The 16,463-nt window shown below is 45.4% G+C and overlaps 1 long non-coding RNA gene across 1 annotated transcript; it reads right to left on the bottom strand.

Annotated features, from left to right (window-relative positions):
• Positions 1–2,637: 2,637 nt before the first annotated feature.
• On the bottom strand, positions 2,638–3,443 carry LOC309361709. The gene is made up of 2 exons (XR_014164598.1): positions 3,165–3,443; positions 2,638–2,786 (listed from the first exon to the last, which is right to left on the bottom strand). It is a non-coding gene; the product is annotated as an uncharacterized lncRNA (long non-coding RNA).
• Positions 3,444–16,463: the final 13,020 nt, after the last annotated feature.

The raw sequence follows: 16,463 nt of genomic DNA, 5'->3' as shown, positions 1-16,463 counted from the left end.
AAGAAGCTTCAGTCGTAAGTCAATCCTTGCCATACACCAAGTAACCCACACTAAAGAGAAGCCTTATAAATGTTCAGAATGCGGGCAGAGCTTCAGTAAAAAGTTCAACTTAAACGTACACCAGAGAACCCACACAGGGGAGAGGCCATACAAATGCTCAGAATGTGGCAAGAGTTACCTTACTCAACCCAACCTTACGGTGCATCAAAGAATCCACATGGAAGAGAAGCCTTATAAATGCTCAGAATGTGGGCAGAGCTTCGGTCAAAAGAGCAATTTGAAAGTACACCAGAGAACCCACACCAAAGAGAAGCATTATAAATGCTCAAAATGTGGGCAGAGCTTCGATAGTAGCATACATATCAACGAACACCAGAGAACCCATGAAGTGGAGAAAACATACAAATGCTCAGAATGCGGAGAGAGCTTCAGGTGCAGCACCTCCCTTAGGGAACATCAGAGAATTCATGGAGGAGAGGAGCCAGATTTTGGCCTCAGCCATGCTTCTGAACCAAGTCTTGTTGAACATAACGTGACCCACCCTGAAAAGAAATGTTTTGTATGTTCCATTTGTTCCAGAACATTTGGGTGCAGCGGAAGCCTTGGGTTACACCAACTGAAGCATAAAAAGGAGACATCGCAGAGCTTCTCAGGCTGAAGCAAGACCCTTTTTAAAATATCCAATTAATCAGCACAAGACATTTCCCACTAAATAACCCACAAATGTGGGGAAAGCTTTTATGATAGCGCACTCATTTCACGTCAGTTTAATTGGCACAAGACAGCAATGGAGACGCAGAGGGATCTTGCAAATGCTTCTGTTTCTCCATTCTTTTACTGCAGTGTATTACTCCAATCACTGGTACTTACTTTTTAAATGCATGTTTTACTTGGCACTTGCTTCTGTAAGTATTTTAATGTGTTTCCTGTATTCACGAATAAAGTTTGTAGGTTTTTACCCCTTTTGCTTCTCTTTTTATTACTCTTGCCCCCTGTCGAGGTTGCAGTTTTAAACATACTGCTGTGATTATGAAATAATTTGTTTAATAAACAGATTTCCTCATTGCTCATGGTTGTGGAACCTCTGGCTTGTAATGCAATCTGTCTTCCCCAAGCCATTCCTTCTTTTCTTTTTTAAAAAAAAGTTCATATGTGGACAATATATAAAAATTAAATTTAAATGTTAAAAAACAACAGGGAAAGGGAAAGGGACCCCTGACCATTAGGTCCAGTCGAGACCGACTCTGGGGATGTGGCACTCATCTTGCTTTATTGGCCAAGGGAGCAGGCGTACAGCTTCTGGTTCATGTGGCCAGCATGACTAAACCGCTTCTGGAGAACCGGAGCAGCGCACGGAAACGCTGTTTACCTTCCCGCCGGAGCAGTACCTATTTATCTACTTTGACGTGATTTCGAACTGCTAGGTGGGCAGGAGCAGGGACCGAACAACAGGAGCTCACCCCGTCGCGGGGATTCAAACCGCCGACCTTCTGATCAGCAAGTCCTAGGCTCTCTGGTTTAACCCACAGCGCCACCAGTGTCCCTTTAAAAACAAAACATAACAGGAATCAAGGTGCAGGAGGGGAAAGAGGGAATCTTGGACTCTCAGCTGCCTGGTTGTTGGTCTTGGCTCAGTTTTCCTCCCTGTGAACTTCATTTCCCAGCAGCCTTTGCAATACTTTCTGAAATTACCAGCAGCTGGCCCTATTTACATGAGCATGTGCACAGCTGGGGGAGAATAAGTCTGGGATGCAGCAGGTGAGTCATAATGCAGCACCACCTGTGTAAAGCTCAAGAGAAAATGTCATGGGATCCTGTAGGAGAAGCTTATTGTAGATTTCCCATTTCTGCTCTGCTTCCCGGGAGCTGACATCCTAGTTTTTAGTATTTCAGCCCTGCAGTGGTGTTTTGGGGCTGAATTGTAGACCTACCTTCCTGGGTGAGCTAAAGGAATTCTTTCATTTCTCCAGAGAAAAAGAGAAGCTGAACAAGTGAGTTGCCTGATGGTGGGGATACAAACTGGTGAGGAAAGGGTTGTGGCAACAGACTTTAGTTCATACGCACTATACTGAAAAGAAAAAGCCACAAAGGGGGTGAATATATCTGGGAATGTGAGATCAGTAGTGAGGAGGGGTTTTCCACTTTAGTTTGAGTTTCCTTTCTTTCTTGCTTGATGATTTTCAGAAAAGGAGCTTTGGCACTCAATGTTTCCATCACTAGATGTGCCCTTGAAGCAGGAATATCCCTATTTTTTTTAGGCAGCCCTTTGGGGGAAGCTGGAGCTCAAAGTCCCTGCCAGGAAGTAGGGCCATTCTTTGGAGTAGGTGTGCTTTGCCTGTGTAAAAAATGACCACATTCATGCAATCCTTTAAAAGGTACCTCTTTAAACAGTCCTGGCTTCCTGCAAAGAATACTGGGAGCTGTACCTTGATAAAAGTACAGGAGACTTCCGCAATTCCCTTCACAGAACTGCAGTTTCCAGCGTGGTTTAACAATCAGTCCCACTTTCCAGGGAACTCTGTGCATTGTAGTGTTGTAAACAAAAATTGCCCTTTTCCCTTATCCAAGAGCCCATATAGAGTCCTTACATAGGTTCCCTATTGGTAGGAGAGAATAACAGAGGTCAACCAGAGAATATTGAGAAGCAAAGCAGCTAGTAAGCTTGATCTTTATTGATCTGTTGCAACAGGGTGCTCCCCTCACCCGCAGGAGAGAGGAGGGACCCAGAAAAATGGCGTGCAAGGCCTTATAAAGACTTTTGAAATTGCCACCCTGTAGATCAAGACCTGAAGGGACACAGGTGGCGCTGTGGGTTAAAGCCTCAGCGCCTAGGACTTGCCGATCGAAAGGTCGGCGGTTCGAATCCCTGCTGCGGGGTGCGCTCCCGCTGCTCGGTCCCAGCGCCTGCCAACCTAGCAGTTCGAAAGCACCTCCGGGTGCAAGTAGATAAATAGGGACCGCTTACCAGCGGGAAGGTAAACGGCGTTTCCGTGTGCAGCTCTGGCTCGCCAGAGCAGCGATGTCACGCTGGCCATGTGACCCGGAAGTGTCTGCGGACAGCGCTGGCCCCTGGCCTCTTAAGTGAGATGGGCGCACAACCCCAGAGTCTGTCAAGACTGGCCTGTACGGGCAGGGGTACCTTTACCTTTACCTTAGATCAAGACCACCCCCAGAAACATCATACATACATCACAGAAGGGGTGTAACCTAAGACAACCCCTCAGATACATCACACCTACATCACAGAAAAGGCGGTCTGAAACAGAAATTTGAATATTGTTTTTCTCCTGTTGTTGTTTATCTCCTGTCTGGCAGGTTACTTGATTGGATTGCCTGGGGAGCCTGGCCAGTCTTTTGTAATGATAAATACATAGTTCCTGGGCCAGGTCACAGGCTCACACCCTATTCATATCTTAAATGTGTCCTTAAGGCAGGATTTGTGAGGAAAGAGACAATGGGGAGGTTTCCCACTTTGACCTTGCAAAGAAAATATTTGGTCAGTTTAGGAATCAAAATGGTTCCAGATTGTGCTGATCTATGTATGTGCTTGGTTGGTACACTTATGAACATTACCATATATCTAAGACCATAAAATTCCTATCATAGTAGCTGTGTGAGGAGAATAGCAGGAGTCTCTTCACAACCCTCTGCGTTCTTACCAAACTACAGCTCCCCGAGTTCTTTGGGGGAAACCAGGACTGTTTAAAGTGGTATTGCACTGTTTTAAGATGGATGGTGGAAATGTGGCTAAACAGGAACCATTCTTTGCAAGCTAACATGATCCAGGACTTGCTCACACTACTTCTTCTATGTCTTCCACTTGTCTCATGCTTAAACACTTGGGTCTGATGAGTTTTTTGTTTCACTTTTCTTGGGGAAACCCATTTTTTACCGCTGAATCAGAATGAATGGGGTTTGTTGCGATTCACTGTTAAACAGCCAGGTTTTCCCAGGAAAAACAGGAGGGTAAATGAAAACCCTTCCACGCTGATGCCCAGAAAAGAAAGGTCCATCAGAAGTGTGTAAGAGCCCTTATTTGGAGCTGAAGTTTTGATGGACTAGAGAAGCCCCTTCATCATTTACAGGGACTGCAGGGATATGCAGACAGTGGGTGTATTGAACCTTTGGTCCTCTGTATGTTACTGAATTACAACTCCCATCAGCCCCAGCCAGGGGGCCCAAAACTTCCACCGCACCTAGCGTTTATTTCATTCGTTCATTTTAATAACTTATATACCACTTGTTGTTGTTGTTTATTCGTTTAGTCCTGTCCGACTCTTCATGACCCCATGGACCAGAGCATGCCAGGCACTCCTGTCTTCCACTGCCTCCCGCAGTTTGTTCAGACTCATGCTGGTAGCTTCGAGAACACTGTCCCACCATCTCGTCCTCTATCGCCCCTTCTCCTTGTGCCCTCCATCTTTCCCAACATCAGGGTCTTTTCCAGGGAGTCTTCTCTTCTCATGAGGTGGCCAAAGTATTGGAGCCTCAGCTTCACGATCTGTCCTTCCAGTGAGCACTCAGGGCTGATTTCCTTCAGAATGGATAGGCTGGATCTTCTTGCAGTCCATGGGACTCTCAAGAGTCTCCTCCAGCACCAGAATTCAAAAGCATCCATTCTTCAGCAGTCAGCCTTCTTTATGGTCCATCTCTCACTTCCATACATCACTACTGGGAAAACCATAGCTTTAACTATATGGGCCTTTGTTGGCCAGGTGATGTCTCTGCTTTTTAAGATGCTGTCTAGGTTTATCATTACTTTTGTCCCAAAAAGCAGGCGTCTTTTAATTTCGTGAATGCTGTCACCATCTGCAGTGATCATGGAGCCCAAGAAAGTAAAATCTCTCACTGCCTCCATTTCTTCCCCTTCTATTTGCCAGGAGGTGATGGGACCAGTGGCCATGTTGTTAGTTTTTTTATGTTGAGCTTCAGACCATATTTTGCGCTCTCCTCTTTCACCCTCATTAAAAGGTTCTTTAATTCCTCCTCACTTTCTGCCATCAAGGCTGTGTCATCTGCATATCTGAGGTCGTTGATATTTCTTCCAGCAATCTTAATTCCGGCTAGGGATTCATCCAGCGCAGCCTTTCGCATGATGAATTCTGCATATAGGTTAAATAAGCAGGGAGACAATATACAGCCTTGTTGTATTCCATTCCCAATTATGAACCAATCAGTTGTTCCATATCCAGTTCTAACTTTAGCTTCTTGTCCCACATAGAGATTTCTCAGATGAGGTGATCAGGCGCTCCCATTTCTTTAAGAACTTTCCAAAGTTTGCTGTGGTCGACACAGTCAAAGGCATTTGCACAGTCAACGAAGGAGAAGTAGATGTCTTTCTGGAACTCTCTAGCTTTCTCCATAATCCAGCACACTGCCTTGCCGTGGCAAAGGAGCTTGAATGACTCAGAGAAGCTAGGAGCTATGCTGTGCAGGGCCACCCAAGATGGACAGGTCATAGTGGAGAGTTTTGACCAAACGTGATCCACTCGGAACAGGAACTGGCAAGCCACTCCAGTATCCCTGCCAAGAAAACTCCATGGACAAAGACAACAGGCATAACCAGTGGTACCTCGGGTTACATACACTTCAGGTTACATACGCTTCAGGTTAGACTCCGCTAACCCAGAATTAGTACCGTGGGTTAAGAACTTTGCCTCAGGATGAGAACAGAAATCGCACGACGAAGGCGTGGCAGCAGCAGGTGGCCCCATTAGCTAAAGTGGTGCTTCAGGTTAAGAACAGTTTCAGGTTAAAAACGGACCTCCGGAACAAATTAAGTACATAACCAGAGGTACAACTGTTCCACTTGGTACAACAAAATATTGAAGTGGTTCACACAATGTACAATGATGGCATCACAAACAAAAAGGAACGACAGAGCATCAAAATGCAATTAGAACCCATTAAGCAAAACATTAATACATTCATAGGGAAATACCGTATTTTTCGCTCTATAGGGCGCACCGGACCATAGGGTGCACTTAGGGGGTTTTTTTTGGGGGGGAATAAAGAAAAAAATGTATTCCCCCCCCCCACAGCCCCAAAGAGCAAAGAAGCGAAAGCCTACATTCACTCCATAGGACGCACACACATTTCCCCTTCATATACAGTAATGCCTGTGGTCTATTACAATGCTTCTATAAAAAAGGGGCATAGTGCCCATGTTTAAACCCTAAACTGTGGTTAAACTGCAGCTTGTTTCTTGCAAACAGTATAGGAAAAAATACAACCATATATAGATGGGGGTTATGTTATAGTGTATGGAGGAAGCCTGTTTAACGCGAGGCCCTTCCTCATAGCTCTCTGGGTGTGGGAATCTTCCTAATATCTTGGGGTGTCTCTGCTACATATCCTGTATTCTCTTACAGAGTTGGGAAACCTGTATCTGTGAACCATGGGGAACCTATGCCACAAGACACCTGACTGGGAAGACCTGGAACTCGTTAATGAAGTGATAGAGGTGAAATAATCAAGAACTAAAGGCCAATGGCCCATCTAGTCCAGCATCCCCAGTGACCAAACAGGGGTACAAGAGCCCTCTCCTCTTCTGTGGTCTCCCCACACTCGTATTAAGAAAAAATTACTACCTCTAAGTGTGGAAGCAGGAGATAGCCATCATGGCTAGTAGTCATTGATAGACTTCTCCTCCATGTATATGTCCAAGAATATTTTCAAGCCATCCAAGTTGGTGGCCGTTTAGTTCCCATTTGCTAGTATGCTGCCAGGGGGTGGGAGTGGGGCCAGGGGTTGAGTTCCCAGTCCCTCTAATGCTTGAGAAGGGGATGTGCAGGCCACAATAGACTAGATAAGGTTGCCTCTTCCATATGGTCTGTCTAGTCTTCAATCTAGTCTTCAACAAGGGACTCCACAAGTGACGCCTTCGGGGTTTGGAGGTCCTGGGAAGCGCTGTGGGTGCCAGTCTCAAAATAGCTGCTATGGCGGGTGGAAGGAGCAAGACCCTTTAGGGGGCATTCATGCTGTGAGCCCCTCCATCAGAGGCTCAGGTTGCATAGATGTGTAAATAAACTATCGATCATTAAGATACCACACTCTCAGCTGTCCCTCATTTTGAGGAAACTGAACCCTCTGTAAGCTCCTGGAAACCTGGAATACCACACCATTTGGAGATTGGGTGTGTGTGCAATAAATGGGTATACTTTAAATGTGTGGTATGCAAACAAGCACATCCCGGATTTCTCACTTGTAGAATGTGAGTGAAAGATAGAGATGATGGGAGGTTGTTGCTCCAGCTTGAACAATAGGCTCCTATTGAAATTATTCCTTTCTTCTGTTTCTGGTGATATAGGAGGAGAGGGAGGCGGCTGCAAATTTCTTCAGTGCAAGCCAGGCTCCATCTTCAGTTGAGCAGAGGCAGCTGCAGAATGAAACCCAGGAAGAACAGGATGATGGGGAGGGCAGGATTTGGGGTAAGTTCAGACTCCCCCTATCCTGCTATATGTGCCAAACCCACCCACCCCTTTGCCCTTCCCCCACACCTGACTAAAGCCCTCCTTTTATTTCTCACCCCCTTGCATATGTTGCCCCAGCTCACCTGGGCTGGCCAGCTGTTCCACCTGCTTCGGTTGGCATGGCCACCTACTGGTCACCACATGAACTGCAGAGCATGACAATACCTTACATTCTTATTTATCTAGGAAGGGAAGAAAACCAGGAATTGTGCCAATGCATTCACAATAAGTGATATTGTTTCATAAGAAAATGAATCCATGTCCCAGGTTATACAAGGACTTGTGTCCTAATTGTTCTGCCAGAGCATGCAAACCAATAAACATCAAATTTCAGCAGTATACTGTTATTTAATTCCAGTAAACTAATTCTGAAGCCATTAATATTCCCTTCACTCTCTTAAACTCCTGCTTTAGGGGAAAAGAAAAATCTGCTAGACGGCTTGCTTCTCCTTTGCTGACCCATAAAGTATTTCTCGCTTTATTTCAGCAGGTGATACGCAGGTAAATGAGAAAGAAGGACAACGTTGTACAATATCTTCAATGGGGCCTGGGCACAAAGAGATGAACGGGAAGGGTATACAGGAAACTCAGGTGGAAGAGAGACCCTATCAATGCAGCCAATGTGGAAAAAGCTTCAAATACAAGTCAAAACTTCATCGACACCAAATAGTTCACACAGGAGAGGCCCCCTATATATGTAAGCAGTGTGGGAAAAGCTATAAGAACAAGACGTCCCTTATTAGGCATGAGAGAAGTCACACGGGAGAGAAGCCCTATAAATGTGAGGTGTGTGATAAAAGCTTCAGGTACAAGCCAAACCTTGCCCTACACCAACTTGAGACCCATGGACTACATAGGGTTGCCTCTTCCATATTGATTTATCTCAACAAGGGATTCAAACATATCTTCAGGGTCTGAAGGTCCTGGAGAGCACTGGGGCGCCCGCCTCAAAATAGCTGCTATGGTGGGTTGGAGAAGTAAGGTCCTTTGGGGGGCATTAAGGATGTGAGCCCCTCCATCAGAGCTCAGGTTGCATAGATGTGTAAATAAACCATTTATTATTAAGATACCACTGTCTCAGCTATCCCTAATTCTGAGGAAACCGAGCCCTTGGTAAGCACATGGAACCCCTGGGAATGCCGCACCACTTGGAGATTGGGTGTGTGTGCAATAAATGGGCACACCTTAAATGCGTGGTGTGAACAAACACAGCCCTAATTTCTCACTTGCAGAGGGTGAGAGAAAAAGATGGTGTGGACTGTTGCTCCAGCTATTGAAAGGATTCCTTTCTGCTGTTTCAGTTGATACCGGAGGAGAAGGAAGAGGAGCCTGCAAATCTCCCCGATGCAGGCCAGGCTCCAGTTTTAGTTGAGCAGAGGCAGCTGCAGAAGGAAAACAAGGAGAACGAGGAGGGCAGGATTGTAGGCAAGTTCTGTCTTCCCCTACCCCTTTGCCCTCCCCCCCCCACTTGACTAAAGCCCCATCTCACCTCTTTGTATATCCCCTCCCCCTGCAGTTCACCTGGGTCAGCCACCTGTTCCCCATGCTTTGGTTGGCATCGCCACCTACTGGTCACCACATGAACTGCAGAGCGTGAAAATACCTTCCATTCTTATGTACGGTATCTAGGAAGGCAAGATAATCTGGAATTGTGCCAATGCATTCAGAATACCTGATTATCTTCCATAAGAAAATAAAACCCTGTCTTGGGTTAGACAAGGACGTGGATCCTAATTGTTTCACCAGAGGATCCTAATTGTTCCCCCCCCCCCCGCAGTTCACCTGTCTCAGAAAGCTGTTCTTCATGCAGCATTTGGCATGGCCACCTACTGGTCACCACATGACCTGCAGAGAGTGATAATACCTTACATTCTTATTTATCTTGGAAGACAAGAAAATTGTGCCAATGCATTCTGTATACCTGATTATCTTCCATAAGAAAATAAAGCCCTGTCTTGGGTTAGACAAGGACGTGGATCCTAATTGTTCCACCAGAGCACACAAACCAACAAACACATCAAACTTCAGCAGTATAAAAAAGATAAAGGGACCCCTGACCATTAGGTCCAGTCGTGACCGACTCTGGGGTTGCAGCGCTCATCTCGCTTTATTGGCCGAGGGAGCCGGCGTACAGCTTCCAGGTCATGGGGCCAGCTTGACTAAGCCACTTCTGGCAAACCAGAGCAGAGCACGGAATCGCCGTTTACCTTCCCGCCAGAGTGGTACCTATTTATCTACTTGCACTTTGGCGTGCTTTCGAACTAGTAGGTTGGCAGGAGCAGGGACTGAACAACAGGAGCTCACCACATCGCAGGGATTCGAACCGCTGACCTTCTGATCGGCAAGATCTAGGCTCTGTGGTTTAACCCACAATGCCACCCGCATATACTGTTGTTTAATTCCAGTAAACTACCGGTCATTCTTAAACCATTAATATTCTCTTCAATCTCTTAAGCGCCTGCTTTAGAGGAAAGGAAAGATCTGCTAGGCAAGGTGTCTTTCAGCAGCATATTCTAACAGACATAGGGGGAAATAAATAACTTGCACTATGGGAGATAGCCAATTTCAATGAATGAAATGACACATTTAGTGGAGAGCCAACGGAAACTTTCCTTCTCCTCTGGGGTCCCATCAAGACTTTCTCCCCCTTGATTTCAGCAGGTGATATGCAGGTAACTGAGAATGAAGGAGAACGTTGTGCGATGTTCTCAACGGGGCTTGAAGACCAAGAGATGAACGAGAATGTTATACAGGGAACTCAGGTGGAAGAGAGACCCTATCAATGCAGCCGATGTGGAAAAAGCTTCAAACACAAGTCGAACTTTTATGCACACCAAAGAGTTCACACAGGAGAGGCCCCCTATTTATGTATGTGGTGTGGGAACAGCTATAAGAACAAGACGTCCCTTGTTATGCATGAAAGAAGTCACACAGGAGAGAAGCCCTATAAATGTGAGGAATGTGGAAGAAGCTTCAGTCGTAAGTCAATCCTTGCCGTACACCAAGTAACCCACACTAAAGAGAAGCCTTATAAATGTTCAGAATGCGGGCAGAGCTTCAGTAAAAAGTTCAACTTAAACGTACACCAGAGAACCCACACAGGGGAGAGGCCATACAAATGCTCAGAATGTGGCAAGAGTTACCTTACTCAACCCAACCTTACGGTGCATCAAAGAATCCACACGGAAGAGAAGCCTTATAAATGCTCAGAATGTGGGCAGAGCTTCGGTCAAAAGAGCAATTTGAAAGTACACCAGAGAACCCACACCAAAGAGAAGCCTTATAAATGCTCAAAATGTGGGCAGAGCTTCGATAGTAGCATACATCTCAACGAACACCAGAGAACCCATGAAGTGGAGAAAACATACAAATGCTCAGAATGCGAAGAGAGCTTCAGGTGCAGCACCTCCCTTAGGGAACATCAGAGAATTCATGGAGGAGAGGAGCCAGATTTTGGCCTCAGCCATGCTTCTGAACCAAGTCTTGTTGAACATAACGTGACCCACCCTGAAAAGAAATGTTTCGTATGTTCCATTTGTTCCAGAACATTTGGGTGCAGCGGAAGCCTTGGGTTACACCAACTGAAGCATAAAAAGGAGACATCGCAGAGCTTCTCAGGCTGAAGCAAGACCCTTTTTAAAATATCCAATTAATCAGCACAAGACATTTCCCACTAAATAACCCACAAATGCGGGGAAAGCTTTTACGATAGTGCACTCATTTCACGTCAGTTTAATTGGCACAAGACAGCAATGGAGAAGCAGAGGGATCTTGCAAATGCTTCTGTTTCTCCATTCTTTTACTGCAGTGTATTACTCCAATCACTGGTACTTACTTTTTAAATGCATGTTTTACTTGGCACTTGCTTCTGTAAGTATTTTAATGTGTTTCCTGTATTCACGAATAAAGTTTGTAGGTTTTTACCCCTTTTGCTTCTCTTTTTATTACTCTTGCCCCCTGTCGAGGTTGCAGTTTTAAACATACTGCTGTGATTATGAAATAATTTGTTTAATAAACAGATTTCCTCATTGCTCATGGTTGTGGAACCTCTGGCTTGTAATGCAATCTGTCTTCCCCAAGCCATTCCTTCTTTTCTTTTTTTAAAAAAAGTTCATATGTGGACAATATATAAAAATTAAATTTAAATGTTAAAAAACAACAGGGAAAGGGAAAGGGACCCCTGACCATTAGGTCCAGTCGAGACCGACTCTGGGGATGTGGCACTCATCTTGCTTTATTGGCCGAGGGAGCAGGCGTACAGCTTCTGGTTCATGTGGCCAGCATGACTAAGCCGCTTCTGGAGAACCAGAGCAGCGCACGGAAACGCTGTTTACCTTCCCGCCGGAGCAGTACCTATTTATCTACTTGAACTTTGACGTGCTTTTGAACTGCTAGGTGGGCAGGAGCAGGGACCAAACAACAGGAGCTCACCCCGTCGCGGGGATTCAAACCGCCGACCTTCTGATCAGCAAGTCCTAGGCTCTGTGGTTTAACCCACAGCGCCACCAGTGTCCCTTTAAAAACAAAACATAACAGGAAGGCTATAAATCAAGGTGCAGGAGGAGAAAGAGGGAATCTTGGACTCTCAGCTGCCTGGTTGTTGGTCTTGGCTCAGTTTTCCTCCCAGTGAACTTCATTTCCCAGCAGCCTTTGCAAAACTTTCTGAAATTACCAGCAGCTGGCCCTATTTACATGAGCATGTGCACAGCTGGAGGAGAATAAGTCTGGGATGCAGCAGGCGAGTCATAATGCAGCACCACCTGTGTAAAGCTCAAGAGAAAATGTCATGGGATCCTGTAGGAGAAGCTTAACATAGAGTTCCCATTTCTGCTCTGCTTCCTGGGAGCTGACATCCTAGTTTTTAATAATTCACCCCAGCAGTTGTGTTTTGGGGCTGAATTGTAGACCTACTTTCCTGGGTGAGCTGAAGGAATTCTTTCATTTCTCCAGAGAAAAAGAGAAGCTGAACAAGTGAGTTGCCTGATGGTGGGGATGCAAATTGGTGAGGTTGTGGCAACAGACTTTAGTTCATACGCACTATACTGAAAAGAAAAAGCCGCAAAGGGGGTGAATGTATCTGGGAATGTGAGATCAGTAGTGAGGAGGGGTTTTCCACTTTAGTTTGAGTTTCCTTTCTTTCTTGCTTGATGATTTTCAGAAAAGGAGCTTTGGCACTCAATGTTTCCATCACTAGATGTGCCCTTGAAGCAGGAATATCCCTAATTTTTTTAGGCTGCCCTTTGGGGGGAGCTGGAGCTCAAAGTCCCTGCCAGGAAGTAGGGCCATTCTTTGGAGTAGGTGTGCTTTGCCTGTGTAAAAAATGACCACATTCACGCCATCCTTTAAAAGGTACCTCTTTAAACAGTCCTGGCTTCCTGCAAAGAATACGGAGAGCTGTATAAAAGTACAGGAGACTTCCGCAATTCCCTTCACAGAACTGCAGTTTCCAGTGTGGTTTAACAATCAGTCCCACTTTCCAGGGAACTCTGTGCATTGTAGTGTTGTAAACAAAAATTGCCCTTTTCCATTATCCAAGAGCCCATATAGAGTCCTTACATAGGTTCCCTATTGGTAGGAGAGAATAACAGAGGTCAACCAGAGAATATTGAGAAGCAAAGCAGCTAGTAAGCTTGATCTTTATTGATCTGTTGCAACAGGGTGCTCCCCTCACCCGCAGGAGAGAGGAGGGACCCAGAAAAATGGCGTGCAAGGCCTTATAAAGACTTTTGAAATTGCCACCCTGTAGATCAAGACCACCCCCAGAAACATCATACATACATCACAGAAGGGGTGTAACCTAAGACAACCCCTCAGATACATCACACCTACATCACAGAAAAGGCGGTCTGAAACAGAAATTTGAATATTGTTTTTCTCCTGTCTGGCAGGTTACTTGATTGGATTGCCTGGGGAGCCTGGCCAGTCTTTTGTAATGATAAATACATAGTTCCTGGGCCAGGTCACAGGCTCACACCCTATTCATATCTTAAATGTGTCCTTAAGGCAGGATTTGTGAGGAAAGAGACAATGGGGAGGTTTCCCACTTTGACCTTGCAAAGAAAATATTTGGTCAGTTTAGGAATCAAAATGGTTCCAGGTTGTGCTGATCTATGTATGTGCTTGGTTGGTACACCTATGGACATTACCATATATCTAAGACCATAAAATTCCTATCATAGTAGCTGTGTGAGGAGAATAGCAGGAGTCTCTTCACAACCCTCTGCGTTCTTACCAAACTACAGCTCCCCGAGTTCTTTGGGGGAAACCAGGACTGTTTAAAGTGGTATTGTACTGTTTTAAGATGGATGGTGGGAATGTGGGTAAACAGGAACCATTCTTTGCAAGCTAACATGATCCAGGACTTGCTCACACTACTTCTTCTATGTCTTCCACTTGTCTCATGCTTTATACGCTTGGGTCTGATGAGTTTTTTGTTTCACTTTTCTTGGGGAAACCCATTATTTACCGCTGAATCAGAATGAATGGGGTTTGTTGCGATTCACTGTTAAACAGCCAGGTTTTCCCAGGAAAAACAGGAGGGTAAATGAAAACCCTTCCACGCTGATGCCCAGAATAGAAAGGTCCATCAGAAGTGTGTAAGAGCCCTTATTTGGAGATGAAGTTTTGATGGACTAGAGAAGCCCCTTCATCATTTACAGGGACTGCAGGGATATGCAGACAGAGGGTGTATTGAACCTTTGGTCCTCTGGATGTTACTGAATTACAACTCCCATCAGCCCCAGCCAGGGATGGTGGGTGTTGTAGTCCAGCACCATCCAGGGGGCCCAAAACTTCCACCGCACCCAGCGTTTATTTCATTCGTTCATTTTAATAACTTATATACCACTTGCTGTTGTTGTTTATTCATGTCCGACTCTTCATGACCCCCTGGACCAGAGCACGCCAGGCACCGCTGTCTTCCACTGCCTCCCGCAGTTTAGTCAAACTCATGCTGGTAGCTTCGAAAACACTGTCCAACCATCTCATCCTCTATCGTCGCCTTCTCCTTGTGCCCTCCATCTTTCCCAACATCAGGGTCTTTTCCAGGGAGTCTTCTCTTCTCATGAGGTGGCCAAAGTAGTGGAGCCTCAGCTTTAGGATCTGTCCTTCCAGTGAGCACTCAGGGCTGATTTCCTTCAGAATGGAGAGGTTGGATCTTCTTGCAGTCCATGGGACTCTCAAGAGTCTCCTCCAGCACCAGAATTCAAAAGGAGCAATTCTTCGGCAATCAGCCTTCTTTATGGCCCAGCTCTCACTTCCATACATCACTACTGGGAAAACCATAGCTTTAACTATATGGGCCTTTGTTGGCCAGGTGATATCTCTGCTTTTTAAGATGCTGTCTAGGTTTATCATTACTTTTGTCCCAAAAAGCAGGCGTCTTTTAATTTCGTGACTGCTGTCACCATCTGCAGTGATCATGGAGCCCAAGAAAGTAAAATCTCTCACTGCCTCCATTTCTTCCCCATCTATTTGCCAGGAGGTGATGGGACCAGTGGCCATGTTGTTAGTTTTTTTATGTTGAGCTTCAGACCATATTTTGCGCTCTCCTCTTTCACCCTCATTAAAAGGTTCTTTAATGCCTCCTCACTTTCTGCCATCAAGGCTGTGTCATCTGCATATCTGAGGTCGTTGATATTTCTTCCGGCAATCTTAATTCCGGCTAGGGATTCATCCAGCCCAGCCTTTCGCATGATGAATTCTGCATATAAGTTAAATAAGCAGGGAGACAATATACAGCCTTGCTGTACTCCTTTCCCAATTATGAACCAATCAGTTGTTCCATATCCAGTTCTAACTTTAGCTTCTTGTCCCAAATAGAGATTTCTCAGGAGACAGATGAGGTGATCAGGCACTCCCATTTCTTTAAGAACTTGCCAAAGTTTGCTGTGATCGACACAGTCAAAGGCATTTGCATAGTCAACAGAGAAGTAAATGTCTTTCTGGAACTCTTTAGCTTTCTCCGTAATCCAGCGCACTGCCTTGCCATGGCAAAGGGGCTTGAATGACTCAGAGAAGCTAGGAGCTATGCCGTGCAGGGCCACCCAAGATGGACAGGTCATAGTGGAGAATTTTGACCAAACGTGATCCACTTGGAGCAGGAACTGGCAAGCCATTCCAGTATCCCTGCCAAGAAAACCCCATGAACAAAGACAACAGGCTTATACAGTGGTACCTCGGGTTACATACGCTTCAGGTTAGACTTCGCTAACCCAGAATTAGTACCGTGGGTTAAGAACTTTGCCTCAGGATGAGAACAGAAATCGTACAGCGATGGCGCAGCAGCAGCAGGTGGCCACATTAGCTAAAGTGGTGCTTCAGGTTAAGAACAGTTTCAGGTAACGAATGGACCTCTGGAACGAATTAAGTACGTAACCAAAGTTACAAAACTGTTCCACTTAGTACAACAAAATATTGAAGTGGTTCACACAATGTACAATGATGGCACCACAAACAAAAAGGAACGACAGAGCATCAAAATGCAATTAGAACCCATTAAGCAAAACATTCATACATTCATAGGGAAATACCGTATTTTTCGCTCTATAGGGCGCACCGGACCATAGGGTGCACTTAGGGGGTTTTTTTTGGGGGGGGGAATAAAGAAAAAAATGTATTTCCCCCCCCCCACAGCCCCAAAAAGCAAAGAAGCGAAAGCCTACATTCACTCCATAGGACGCACACACATTTCCCCTTCATATACAATAATGCCTGTGGTCTATTACAATGCTTCTATAAAAAGGGGGCATAGTGCCCATGTTTAAACCCTAAACTGTGGTTAAACTGCAGCTTGTTTCTTGCAAACAGTATAGGAAAAAATACAACCATATATAGATGGGGGTTATGTTATAGTGTATGGAGGAAGCCTGTTTAACGCGAGGCCCTTCCTCATAGCTCTCTGGGTGTGGGAATCTTCCTAATATCTTGGGGTGTCTCTGCTACATATCCTATATTCTCTTACAGAGTTGGGAAACCTGTATCCGTGAACCA

This window comes from Podarcis melisellensis (assembly GCF_964234715.1).
Source record: "Podarcis melisellensis genome assembly, chromosome: 2".
Classification (NCBI taxonomy): domain Eukaryota; kingdom Metazoa; phylum Chordata; class Lepidosauria; order Squamata; family Lacertidae; genus Podarcis; species Podarcis melisellensis.
This window is presented reverse-complemented; position numbering and strand designations above follow the sequence as displayed.